This window comes from Dasypus novemcinctus, chromosome 3 (assembly GCF_030445035.2).
Source record: "Dasypus novemcinctus isolate mDasNov1 chromosome 3, mDasNov1.1.hap2, whole genome shotgun sequence".
Taxonomy (NCBI): Eukaryota; Metazoa; Chordata; class Mammalia; order Cingulata; family Dasypodidae; genus Dasypus; species Dasypus novemcinctus.
Window position 1 is genome coordinate 123011660 of NC_080675.1, and position 14745 is coordinate 123026404.

Consider the following 14745-nt stretch of genomic DNA (forward strand, 5'->3'; position numbering starts at 1 on the left):
CTCCCCATTGAATCAGCTCTTTTCCCCCCTTTCACATTTAGTATCCTAGTGGGCATATTAAAGAGGAAACAACAACAACAAAACAAACAAAACAAACATTTCTTTAAGAATACAAAGTATACTAATTTGGGTTACTATTAATCCATCTCAAAGGCAAATAAACCTTGCGGTAGTGTCAAATCTCACCAGGCTTGCCCCAGGTAAGGGCTGTGTGAGTAGAGGCCACACTTAAGTGCATCCATTTGAGGGCCTTCTCTCCTTTCCTGGTCTGCACAGTGAGGGAATATTCCTTAACGGCCCCTCATTAAACTTACAGCACCTCACCCAGGGAATCAAAGTATTTTGTTAGTTATAATTTGCCATATAGAATCCCCTTATTTTATAAAAACTATTACTAATATCCTGCTCAAAGGAATTGGTATACATTAGGTTTAAGGAACGAATACACTTTAAATAAATTCAACTTGCTGTCCCTGTTCTCACGCACTCTTTTCTAACTCAGCCTTTGTTTTCTCCCAGCTTACTATATTTTCATTTTTTCTCACACGTACTTCAGGGACTGTATTCACTTGTATTTACTTGTAGTGATGTTCGTGTTTAGATATGCATCACACTGTTTCTTTGTAAAGGGCTATCTTGTAAGTTTGTTTTGGTGTGTTTGTGTTCCTTCCTTAGTATGTATATATACATATACACACATATACACACATATATAGCAAAATAAAACTGTAGTTTTATTTATATATACACACACACACATACACATATATATATTAAGAGTATAAGGGAATCAAAGTGGCCCTAAAGTTGCATAGAGGGTAACTATGTCTAAAAATCTTAGCTCTTTTCTCCCCCTATTTTTATTAAGTTTGGGGATTTAAGATCACCCACTGGTAAATCTCCTTGTCTTTTCATTTCCATCTCCAGCCTTGTTTGTCTTTACTAACAAGGGTGACCTACATATGGAGACAGCATCACTAAGTACAATTCAATCTCTGAAGAAATTATAGTATACAAATAACATCCACATAGATATTTTATAAGGCTATAATTATAGTATACAAATATTATTTGTAATATGTAATGTGTAATGTGGATGATCAAGGCCTGGAGGGAAATGAAAAAAAATGGAAATGCTTACATTAGAATAATGACATTGGGATAACGGTCTTTTAAAATAATGCTATCTTAAAACATTATGGTAAGTGAAATAAGCCAGACACAAAAGGATAAAAATTGTATGATTCCACTTATGTATGACATATCTAGAATAAGCAAATTCATAGAGTCAGAAAGATTAGAGGTTAGCCGGGGCTGGACAGAAAAGGGAATGGGTAGTCATTGCATAATGGGTACAGAGTTTCTGTGTGGGGTGATGAAAAGTTCTGGTAATGAAAGGTAGTGATGGAAGCCCAACATTATAAGTGTAATTAATGCTACTGAATTGTATACTTAAAAATGGTTAAAAATGGAAAATTTCATGTTTTATATATATATTATCACAACAGAAGATATTTTAAAATAATGCCATCTTTTAAAAAAAAATTTTTATCAATAAATAAAGCCTGGAAGAAAAAATACCCAACCTCTTTCTTAGAAAGTGTTCCAAGGCAAATCCAGGAATTGTAAGTCACAAAGGGTTGGAATGTAGTCATGGAGAAGGAATATGGAAAATAAAACCAGTGGGATATATATATTTACATCTATTTTGATAAAGTCCATAAATAAGAAAATATTAAAACTCCCTTACAGACTTGCTCTATTAAGAGTTCTAGGTGATCTCTCTGGGCTTGAATCACATTCTTTCTCCCCAACATTTGCCTTGGTTTATGGACAGGGTGCAAATGCTACTGAAAGGAAGTTGTCTACAATAACTCAATCCACATAAAAGTCTTTATTTAAAATTCGGACAAATTCATAATTAGCCTTCCTTCATCAGGAAATATATTGCTACTAGCCTTGAATCAATCTCAGTTTAGTCCCAGCCTAGGAAAGATACATAAAAGTTTTTTTAAGATCCAGAGCCTGTTCTTAAGGAATTGGTAATATAAGCACAACTAAGACACAAAGTTGCTCGGTTGATTTTCAACCACAGTGCCATACCAATCCAGAGAAGAAAGTTTTTTTAACCTCTTTTACTGGAACAGTTAGACTTCTGTATAGGGAAAAAAATGAACCTCAGTTCCTATTTCACTCAATAACACAAAAAGTAATTCAAGAAGGATCACAGACCTAAATATAAAATCTAGAACAATAAAGCTTTTAGAAGAAAGCAGTATCTTGGCAATCCTGGGGGTGGGCAAAGATTTCTTGAACAGGACATACAAAAAATACTAATTAAAAATTGGGAAGCAGATTTTGCTCAATGGATAGAGCGTCCGCCTACCACATGGGAGGTCCAGGGTTCAAACCCAGGGCCTCCTGACCCGTGTGATAAGCTGGCCCACGTGCAGTGCTGATGTGCACAAGGAGTGCCCTGCCACGCAGGGGTGTCCCCCGCATAGGGAAGCCCCACGCACAAGGAAAGCTGCCCCATGTGAAAAAAGTGCAGCCTGCCCAAGAGTGGCGCCGCACACGTGGAGAGCTGACGCAGCAAGATGACACAACACAAAGAGACACAAATTCCTGGTGCTGCTGACAAGAATATAAGTGGACAGAGAAGAACACACAGTGAATGGACACAGAGAGCAGAAAATGGGGCGGGGAGGGTGGGGAAGGGGAGAGAAATAAATAAAAAATAAAATAAAATCTTAAAAAAAATTAAAAATGGATAAAATGGACTTAATAAAAATAAAACATTTTTCTCATCAAGATATCATTAAGAAAATTTACAAGCCATAGACTGGGTAAAAAACAATGTGTATAAAAAACTCTTAATGACAATAAAGACAAACTACCCAATGAAAAAGTAGGTAAAAGGCTTGAACAGGTAATTCACAAAAGAAGATACTGTAATAGCCAATTAGCACAGGAAAAAGCACTCAACTTCTTTAATCATGAGAAAAATGCAAATTAAACCCACAAAGAGATAGCATTTTACATCCTTCGCTATAGGACTGAAAAAACAAAAACAGAATGACAGCATTAAAGGTTGACAACACTAAAAATATGGAGCAAGTGGAACACAAAATGGAACCATTTGGCAGTTTATTATAAAGTTAAACATATATTTACCCTATGCCTATGTCCACACCTACATATTTATCAGGAAAAATGAAGACACTCGTCCACAAGAGACCTGTACAAGGATGTTCATAGCAACCTATCCATGATAGCCAAAACCTAGAAATAACCAAAATCTTCATCACAAGGAAAACAGATAAAGCAAATTAGGGTACATTCATATAACAGACTACTATTCAGCAATAAAAAGAACCACTGACACATACAACACAAAGGAGTCTCAAAAACACTATTAAGCAAAAGAAGCCAGACACAAAAGTTCATACTGTATGCTTCATTTATGTGAGGTCCAAGATGAGACAAAATAAATCTGTGGTGGTAGAAACCAGAAAGTGGTTGCCTTTAGAGGAGGGTGGGTGAAGGAAATGGCTGGAAAGGAGCACGAGGAAATGTTCTGAGGTGATAAAAAGGTTTTCTATCTTGTTATGGTGATAGTTACACTGTGTATAAGAATGTCAAAACTCCTTGAACTGGACATGAGGAGCTGTGCATTTGATTGAATATTAATTATACTTCAATAAAAATTAAAAAAAAAAACAAAGTAGATCTCTGTTTCAAGTCATAGGTTAGTGAGTTTGCTTCAAATCAATTTCTAGAGTATCCCACATATATTTTCAATTATTTGCAATTTTGGATTATTTACATCTCCATTCCTTCATTACTATAAATAACAATGGATTACAGCTACAGATAGAGCTATACAAGTATATATTTAATTTTTTTAAGTAGCAAATTGAATTTGATTCTTTACCATTTCAATATGGACCTTATGAACTGCTAGAGGTCCAACAGAATTTTGTTTTCTTTACATTTTTCTCTCAATCTGATTTTACATTTGTGGTTTTAAAGGATCTGAGAAGAAATAACATATGTAAATCAAAAACGTCAGCAAGGAAGCTCAATGTCGGGAGGATGATATTGCTTTAGTCACTACTACAGTCTAGAGAAAAATGCCCTAAATTATTCTAATCAAGAGAAATGTAATCACATTTAAATGTAAGGGCTGTTGAAAAGCATGGCAAATTAGTCTGACAGCTAATTTGAATTTTAAAAGGTAGTGATAACACAGCCTAAATAACAAGGGCAGTGTACATTAGACTGTTACCTGAAAGCCTGCCAAGCTCTGTTCCCCGTCACTGTTTTACTGATTTCTCCTCTGTCTCCCTTCATCTTCCTTTTTTCCCCTCCCTTCGCTGGTCTCCATCCAGATATTTTTTTTATCCTCACTGCCTCTCACCTTCCTTATTATACTGCTCAGATCTAACTTATTTTCATGTACTCAGTCCATACCTGATTCCAAATGAAATAAAAGTATGAAGTTGTACTGCACTACACGTATACAAGTCACAAACACTCAAACAATATATAAAGCACAGCCTGAGGGGACAGAGATGTGCAGTGAGCAGAAAAAAAAGGTGACTTAATATGTCCCTCACCCCTACAATGGGTAAACAGCACTCTCTTTGAACTCCTAACATATGAGTATATTCCCTACAGATGGCTTTTATAGAGCTGTCTGTACTTGAAACAAGTACTCATGCCTAGTATCAAAGAAAGTGTATTAGTCTGCCAAAGGGGTGCTGATGCAAAATACCAGAAATCTGTTGGCTTTTATAAAGGGTATTTATTTGGTATAGGAGCTTACAGTTACCAGGCCATAATGCATGAGTTACTTCCTTCACCAAAGTCTATTTCCACGTGTTGGAGCAAGATGGCTGCAGACATCTGCCAAGAGTTCAGGCTTCCTGGGTTCCTCTCTCCCAGGGCTTCTTTCTGGGTTCAGCTGCTATGCTTTCTCCACAAGGCCAGCCGTAAACTATCAGGCAAATGGCTCTCTCTCTCTCTCTCACCCCAGCTTCTGCCATGTCTAAGGAGCCATCACTATTCCTCTGTGTTCTTCTCCTGTGTGTTTACTTCCCAGGCTCCAGCTCAAAACTCCCAACTCTGTCTCTGTGAGTCCCTGCCCACCAAGGGGTGGGGACTCAATGCCCTACTGACTGGCCCAATCGAAGTCCTAATCATAATTTTATCAATTAAAAGTGTTTACCTCTGACAGACCAGTTTACAAACATAATCCAATAACTATTTTTGGAATTCATCAACAATGCCAAACTGCTACAGAGAGTAAGCTCCCAGACAGGAACCATGTCTTATAAGTCTGCATTCATCACAAACCGAAGACAGTGCCTTAGCAGGATGGAGCAAAACACATACCAGCGGAATTAGTGAATTACTGAATTAATGAGAATGAAAACTGTTAAGGGTGGAAGAGAAGGAGAGAAAAAAAAGCTAAGAGGATACAACAAATAGAAACAAGGAAGAGAGAGAAAAAAGGAGAAAGAACAGAGAAAAATTTATTGTGAAGGCAATTATTTTTGTTTGAGTGAATAGAATTACTTTTAAAAATTTAGATGGAAAAAGCCATTGTTATGCACTTAATATCATAGCTATCCGCACCTGTCTTTACATTTTCATGATAAACGCCTTTAAAACGATTTCCCAACCTTTGTTACACAAAGTGTGGTCTCCCACAGCAACAGCAGCATCACCCATCAGACATGCAGATTCTAGGGCCCCACTTCAAACCTCCTGAATCAGAATGGATGTTTTAACAAGTTCCCAGCGGAATTATGCATGTTAAAGTTTCAGAAGCACCCACCCTACACCATGTTGGCCCTTAATATATGCATGTGATTTTTTAGGAGGTACTAGGAATTGAACCTGGGAGCTTGTACATGGGAAGCAGGTGCTCAACCACTGAGCTACACCCACTCCCCTGAAACTGATTTAAAATTTTTATAAAGATTTATTTACTTACCTCCCGCCCCACCATGGTTCTCTCGTCTTTCTGCTCATCGTTTGCTTGCCTTCTCCAGGAGGCATGGGGAACCAAACCCAGGACCTCCCACATAAGAGGGGAGTGTCCAATGGCGTGAACCACAACCATTCCCTGCTGTGGTTTTTGCTGTCTTGTGGCATCTGCTCATTGCGGCAGGGGCGGCAGTCTAGCTTGTTTGTGGTGGGGTGGCATCTGCTTGTCTTCTTTTGGAAGCACCAGGACTGAACCCAGAACCTTCCATATGGTAAGCCGGCACCCAACTGGTTGAGCCACATCTGCTTCCCTTATTTTTTATGTAAAAGCTGAGACTTGAAAATCTTTGATCAGAGTAAAACAGATAATTGTTATGGAGTTGACCCGTATGTATTTAATTTCAGGTGAAGCATTAATCACAGAGTAATTTGACCTGAAATGTATACCACAAAACTTTGGAATTAGTTGTTAAAGGAAATTGAGCAGGAGGTCGGTGACGTTTTCAAGAACAGCTATCTTATGTTACTAACTTTTCATCTTTCATGCTTAGCACATGTCTTGGAATGATACAAGTGACCAGTGTTTCCTGAATGAATAACATAATGAAGTTTTAAAAATCAGAGATATCTAGGGCTAGATATCTGGGGGGTCATCTGGTCCAACAACCTCATACTAAAAATAAGCAAATTAGCAAGACAATTTCACCTGTCTGCCCCATGGGATCTAAGCCCCACCTCAATTAGAAGCAGAGATGGCATCACCATCCCAAAATCCTCAAATTGAGGAATGAACAAATATAAGGGAGGAATGCAACTATGGACTAAAGTAGAGTTATTATTATTCCAGTCCCGGAAGAACTTGTAGCACTGATATAAAGGCAGGTGTCACCAGAGGTTCTGAGGGGTGGGAGAGGGAAGAATAGGTATAACATGGAACATCTGGGAGACACTGGAATTGTTCTGCTTGTCATTGTAGTGACGGATACAGGCCATTATACATTTTGTCAAAACCTATAAAATTGTGCAGTGCAAAATTTAAGATTTATTGTAAACTATAGACCATAGTTAGTAGCAATACTTCACTGTGTGTTCATCAATTATAACAAATGTACCACACTAATGAAAGATGTTGTCAATGGGGAAAAGTGTGGCAGAGGAAGGGGGTGGAGAATATGGGAATCCCCTATATTTTTGATGTAACATTTATGTAATCTTAAGCTTCTTTTAAAATAAAAAAATAAAAATATATAAAAATAAGCAAATTAAAATTCTGAGAGATGCAAAAGCAAGCAAGGTAAAAGAGCTTTAATATATTTGAACTCATATTTTAACTCCCCTTTTGTCCTTTTTATAGGAATGTGTTTGAAAAGGGATTGTAAGTATATTAAAATGATTGTGGCCTCTTAAAGAAGAGCTAGTATAGAAAAGTGCCTGGAGTTAGGAAGAAGAGCCTAGCAAGAGTAAATGGAAGCGGCGGACTTGGCCCAGTGGTTAGGGCGTCTGTCTACCACACGGGAGGTCCGCGGTTCAAACCCCAGGCCTCCTTGACCCGTGTGGAGCTGGCCCATGCGCAGGGCTGATGCGCGCAAGGAGTGCCGTGCCATGCGGGGGTGTCCCCCATGTAGGGGAGCTCCACGTGCAAGGAGTGCACCCTGTAAGGAGAGCCACCCAGGGTGAAAGAAAGTGCAGCCTGCCCAGGAATGGTGCCGCACACACGGAGAGCTGACACAACAAGATGACGCAACAAAAGGAAACCCAGATTCCCGTGCCGCTGACAACAACAGAAGTGGACAAAGAAGAAGACACAGCAAATAAACACAGAGAACAGACAACCGGGGTGGGGAAGAAGGGGAGAGAGAGAAATAAATAAATAAATCTTTAAAAAAAAAAAAAGAAAGAGTAAATGGAATCCAGACAAAGCTATTTTTCTAAGCCTAATATATATATTTTTGTAGTTTATTGTATTTTAATAACAAACTTTCAGTAACAGCACAGAAGACAGTCAACATTAAAAACATATACTTGCATGCAGGACAACTAAGTTATAAAAAAGTGAATAGATGGAATCTACTGTATGATAAAAATTCTACAATTACCATTTACTTGCCATCAACAAGAAATTTATTTGTATTTAAAAAATCCAAATGCTGACATCGTCCAGAAAAACTTAGCTGATTTATTTATAATTGTTATAAAATCGAACTATTGAAATTTGTTCACTGAAACATTTTGACTTGCATTAATGCTTTATGTCCCTGCATTTATATTAAAAATTCACACACAAATAAAAATGGAAAAACTGCCAATACCTGATTTCTGTCCCCTATTTTTCCCATTCACTATCATATACTTAGGTATCTTCTGATCCCCTGGAAAAGAAAATATCTAATGTTCTCCTTCCACCATTGTTTGCGCTCACTCTCTGCTCTCTGTGTTAATTCGCTAGGTGTTGTTCTGTGTCTCCTTGTTTTTTCTTTAGGCAGCACCAGGAACCCATCCTGGGACCTTCCAAAGTGGAAGAGAGGCACTCAATCTTTTGCACCACCTTGGTTCCCTGGCCTGCTGCGTCTCTTAGACTGTCTCTCCTCTGTGTTTCTTTTTTTTTTTTTTAGATTTTTATTTTTTATTTATTTCTACCCCCACCCCCAGTTGTCTGCTCTCCGTGTCCATTCACTGTGTGTTCTTCTGTGACCGCTTCTATCCTTATCAGCGGCACCGGGAATCTGTGTTTCTTTTTGTTGCGTCACTTGCTGTGTCAGCTCTCCATGTGTGCAGTGCCATTCCTGGGCAGGCTGGACTTTCTTTGGCGCTGGGTGGCTCTCCTTACGGGGCGCACTCCTTGTGCGTGGGGCTCCCCTACGCGGGGGACACCCCTGCGTGGCAGGGCACCCCTCGCACGCATCAGCACTGTGCATGGGCCAGCTCCACATGGGTCGAGGCCCAGGGTTTGAACTGCGGACCTCCCATGTGGTAGACGGACACCCTAGTCACTGGGCCAAGTCCGCTTCCCTCTGTGTCTCTTTTTGTTGCTTCTTGCTGCGCCAGCTCTCTGCTCAGGCCAGCTTTCTGCATGGGCTAGCTTGCTTTCACCAGGAGGTTCCAGGAATCCAAACCCAGGATCTTCTATATGGTAGAAGGGTCCCCAATCACTTGAGTCACACCTGCTTCCCCACAGTAGATTTTTTTTTTTCTCTCCCTCCCATTTTCCCCGCCCTCTCCCCGCCCCTCCCCCAGTTGTCTGCTGTCTGTGTCCATTCACTGTGAGTTCTTCTATGTCTGCTTCAACTCTTGTCAGTGGCACCGGGAATCTGTGTCATGTTTTTTGTTGTTGTTGAGGCATCTTGCTGCGTTAGCTCTCCATGTGTGCAGCACCACTCCTGGGCAGGCTGAACTTTCTTTTGCACTGGGCAGCTCTCCTTACGCCCACTCCTTGCACGTGGGGCTCCCCTACGTGGGGGACACCCCTGCGTAGCAGGGCACTTCTTGTGCGCATCAGCATTGTGCGTGGACCAGCTCCACACGGGTTTGAACCGTGGACCTCCCATGTGGTAGGCAGACTCTCTATCCATTGAGCCAAGTTCGCTTTCCATATAGATTCTTAAGCACATATGCAGCGAGCTAGCTGGATGTCCTCTGGAAAAATTGTTACATGTTTGCCATGGATAGCATATAGGTTGTATCTTCAAAAAGCCAGCCAGGGGAGCGGATGTGGCTCAAGCAGTTGAGCACCTGCTTCCCACATGGAAGGTCCCAGGAGAAAAGCCGAATAGGCCTCATTTGCCTCCTGCAAAGCACCAATAGCTGCTCTCTAGAAGTGCATATGTGTTTTGAAGTCCTGAGCAATTTCTTGCACCACATGCTGGAAGGGAAGTTTGTGAATTCAGTGGACTTTCGATACCGTCTAATTTCACAGCATGCCACGGTACCAGGACTGTAATGATGAGGTTTCTTCACCCCTCCAGTAGAGGGCGCACTCTTAGGAGCGGCTTTTGTAGCCAGTAGCTTTCTCGGTGCTTTACTGCTGGTTGATTTGCCGGCAGTTTGCTTTGTATAGAGACCCCCTTACTAACCCCTCCTCCTTCCACTGGAGTTAGAGGCGGCACTGACTCTAGAGAGTGGCTGTGAACACAATGCTAAGACTAATATATTTTTGACAGGCCAATTAATCAATTTAATCTGCCGAAAAATTAATCTGAAGGATTCTCAGAAAAAGAAACCCGAGCTGTATGAAAATGTTACAAATCACGGGAGACCGCACATAACAAGCTTAAATCTCCAAGGGCTTATTTCCTGTTGAAGTATGACCTCCTGGGGTAAGTTTTACTGCAGTGTTCATTACCAGAAGACTTTTGGTTTTAAGAGGAGCCAAGTGGCAAGTTGCAAATGTGATTCTTAACTAAAGATAATTTTAAAAACAAAACAAAAGAACAAAAAACACTGCGGTTGTTTCCAATTTCTGTTTTTAATCAGAATGAAGTCCTGCAGAGGAAACACACCAACTTCTGGAAGCAAAAATATAACGACCCAGTCACGTCCTCAAAACAAACCTATACACAAACTTCACAGACGGATCCAGCTGTGCTGCACGGGAGCCAGAAATTTATTCTCAGAACAGATAGACCAAAACGGCGAATGCAAGATGGGCCAGATTTCAATCACAAAAAGGGTGTGCCCTAAATTTTTTTTTCAACTTTCAAGAAATCTTTGAAGGAGTCTTGGTGAAGAAATCCGTTTAAGACGATCGTCCCGCGAGCCACCCCCTTGGTGGTGTGGGAAGGGCAGCGGGCACGGCGAGCTCGCACGGCCTCGGCGGGAGGGGAAGGGGCAGGTCTCGAACCCGGAGAGGACGGGCCCCCAGTGATTCATCAGCCGCTCGGGGCTTGCGCGCCTGCACGGGCGGGCGACGCCCAGCGCTCCCCACGCCCCGACCCGAGCCGGCTCGCTCCCCAGCCAGCCTCCCAGCGTGCCCCTGCCGCCCAAGGACGACCCGTAAGGAGGGAGACCGGAGCCGGGCGGCTTGAAGGAAGCAACCTCTCCCTCTTCAACCACCATGGCCGGTGCGACTCCCTGCTCGCGCCCGCTGAAGGACTTCCTGGAAAGCACCAGGTTGAACTTACCTGCCGGGCACCCGCTGGGCGGCTCACCTCCTTCACAGACCCGCTGGGAGTGCGACCGCTTGGCGCTGCTTGGTCTCCAGCACGCGCCCGTTTGCCTTCGTCTGCGTCCCGGGGAGTTGCAGGACCCACCCGCCTACAGCGTTCACAACTCCAGGGCGCTGTGGTGCGGCTAGTTCCCCGTCCGTCATCGGCGCGCGTGCGCACTCCCTGGTGACCGAGCATTCTGGGAGTTGTAGTTCGAGCGAGAAGGGCGAGGCTCAGCGCAAACTCTGGTCTTTACAATGGGCACGACTAGGGAAGGGACTGTGGAAGCCAAACCTTACCTCATCCTAACAGAATGCTCCCACCTCCTGGAAATACCTATCATCGACCCTGTGAGAGCGATAAACAGCAACTAGAAGTACTTTGTTATCATTTTCTCTTTACTTTGACTTTTAGTAAAGAGGCAAGAGGCATATACGACAGGGCTAGGAAAGAAAGGCTTACGTCCTTGTTGCTAATGGGAGAACATAACATCGAACCCTTTAACACTGTCATGAAAAAACTGATAGAAAAGTAAACGCTAAGGCACAAGAGGGGCTTAAATCAAGCAGACATCACCTCAAGGGCGTGATGAGCCTAGTGGTTTCCTTAGGAGAGGTAGATCCATCCCCTGGAGTAATGCTCAGCTCTGAGACACCTTTCAAAAATGCAAGAGGACTGAAGTGCCTGCTTCAAGTACATTCCAGCTACGCCCAGTGTGAGAACCACAGAATGGCTAAACCTCCCTTGGCATCTATACCTGAGGTAAACACCCTGGAATTTGATGTCCCAGCAACTGGCTCCCACTAATCCCAGTAATGAAGATCACTGATGATTTGGGGTTAAGAAAAAACCCTGCCAAATTGCAAATACTCTTAGAAGATAGCCAATATTAAGTCTTGTGACTCCTAAGTCTTATTTTCTATAGCATCTTAGTATGAATCAGTTTACTGAAAATTATTGGAGAAAACAGCTTGCTAAGAGCAACATTTCCTTCAGAATTTAATTCAATTAATATTGAGTACTCAATTCATATACCAAGAGCATTTCATATTATCTCATTCAACCCTCAAAGTACCCTACAAAGAATATATTAGTAGCTTCCATTTCTACACATTAGAAAGCTAAGACTCAGAGACAAAACTTGCACAGGATTACATATTCAGTAAGTTGGAGATCCAGAAATGAAACCCAGGTATCCTAACTCAAATTCTAGGGTGATTTCCACCACTGATCAGACTGATGTGTCTTCTAGATATCAACAAGTTCTTTAAAGTCAAATAATCTATGACCATGTCCAAAGTATATGGAAAAAAATCCTCTAACAGTCCATGGAAGATGGTACTCTGACTGGGTAAGATAAATAGTTTTATTTGATAACTTTATTTTTCAGTATGTTAATATATAGATATTCTAGCTTACCAGCAAGTCTCCTGTGAATTCTAGTTACACCTCTGAGGCAGCACCCCTGGAAAACTGACAAAATGAAATTCCTGAACAAGCAAATCAGAGGACAAGACTTTAGACCCATGACCATCAGCTATGTTTTTTTTTTTTAAAGAATAACTTTCCTCTGCAAATGTGACTGCTTTTGCTTTGCTCTTCAGGCAGAGTAATCAGTCTAGTTCAGTAATCAGTTGGATTTAATCTGTGATTTTTTTCCTCCCTGAGCTTCCAATATGGGGTGATAGGTAGAGATTTCAGGTATTTTCTCTTTAAGCTATTCATTTTAAGTTTTTCCTAACAAATGTATGCATCTTATTTTAGTTCCTTTTTCTAAAATAAAGCAATATGGTTATGGATTTTTTTCCTTCTTTCTTCATACAAATTTTATCTAATTGTAATCAGAGGCTTACAAAGCCAAATATCCTAAACTGGTATGTATTAAAAATTAAATGAGATCATAGGAGTTAAGAATAAATCCTAGTATTAGATAAAACTGTAAGAAATAGAACTTCGCTCACTGCTGCTTCCTTTTTTTTTTAGATTAAAAAAAATTTTATTTCTCTCTCCTTCCCCGCCATTGTCTGCTCTCTATGTCCATTCACTGTGTGTTCTTCTGCGTCCACTTGCATTATCCGGTGGCACTCGGAAACTGCATCTCTTTTTTTTGCATCATCTTGCTGCATCAGCTCTCCGCGTGTGCAGCTCCACTCCTGGACAGGCTGCGCTTTTTTCACATGGGGCAGCTCTCCTTGTGGGGCACACTCCTTGTGTGTGAGGCTCCCCTATGCAGGGGACACCCCTGCATGGCAGGGCACTCCTTGCGTGCCATAGCACTGTGTGTGAGCCAGCTTACCTGGGGATTGAACCCTGGGCCCTCCATATGGTACACAGATGCTCTATCAGTTGAGCCACATCTGCTTCCCTCCATTTCTCTTGCTACAATCTATTCTGTGTACCAGCAGCCAGGATGGTCTTTTAAAAACAAATCAGATCATATCACCTTCCTGCTCCAAACTCCTCATGGCTTCCCAGCATACTTAGAATAAAGAACAACTTGCTACAAGTCCTTACATGAGTATTTTATTTCCTTCTAGTACTCTCTCTCATTCTGCTCCAGTTACACTCGCCTCCTTGTGGGTTCTCAGTCATGCCTAGTATATCGAGGTCTTTGCACTATGCTTTTCATTCCAGATATTCAAGGTTCAAACCCTCATTTGAATGAGGGTTCTGCTCAGATGCCACCCCTGAGAGGTGTTCTCTGATCACCTTACCCATCATTATCCCCTTTCCTTACTTTGTCTTCATAGCACTTATTGCTACCTAGCATTATATTTCATGTTTACTCCGTATAAGCTCAATTAGGACTTTGTTTACCCATCCCTGTATCCCTAGCATCCAGAACAATATCTGACACGTAGTAGGTATTCAATGAATATTTGCAAATAAATGAATGTTGACTCCTTCTCTGCCCCTCCTGCTCTCATCTTAAGGTACACAACCAGAAAGGTTCAGTTGTAAATGCCAGCCATGACCTGATGCCAACATAAAACCAGATGTGAGAGGGTTGGTTATACAGGAGAATAAGACTGAGTGAAACTCATCCTGAAATGGAGACAGAGCTCTCTTTTTGAAGGACTAAACTTTATGGATTACACTTATAGTTAGAAAAACACAATTACTGAAGATTCTATTTATGGATATATATATAAGTGAAAGGGTAAATCTACTAACTGCCTGTGGTAGGTTGAAATATTGTTCCCAAATATTTGCCATCCTCTTTCCTATGAGAAGAACAAGAAGCAAACAGCTCTAGCCTTTGCTGTGTGACTTGCAGGGCCCATATCCTGTAGATATTTTCAGGCCATGACCTAGTGATGAGTTTTTCCTTCTTTCTTCAGATAAATCTTATCATATTGTAACCACAAGGCTTACAAATATGAATATTGCTTTGGCCAATGAAATGTGAGTGGAAATGACAAGAAGATAACTCTGAGTTGGAGCTTTAAGAATCATTGCTGTTTCCTGCTTGCTCTCTCCCTTTGCCAAGAGAATGGCATGTCTCAGTAGAGGCTATGCTTCTGCTTGGGTCTTTTTTTTTTTAACTTAAAAAAAAAATTATTATTATTTTTTAAAGATACATGGATCAAACAAAATGTTACATTAAAAA

General features: G+C 41.2%; 1 protein-coding gene across 1 annotated transcript in view; it reads right to left on the reverse strand.

Annotated features, from left to right (window-relative positions):
* Window positions 1–11391, reverse strand: part of TMOD3 (tropomodulin 3) — an 86997-nt gene extending 75606 nt beyond the window's left edge. Inside the window, exon 1 of the mRNA XM_023589849.3 lies at window positions 11112–11391. The gene's annotated coding sequence lies outside the window, so the exon portion shown is untranslated. The remainder of the gene's footprint in view (window positions 1–11111) is intronic.
* Window positions 11392–14745: the final 3354 nt, after the last annotated feature.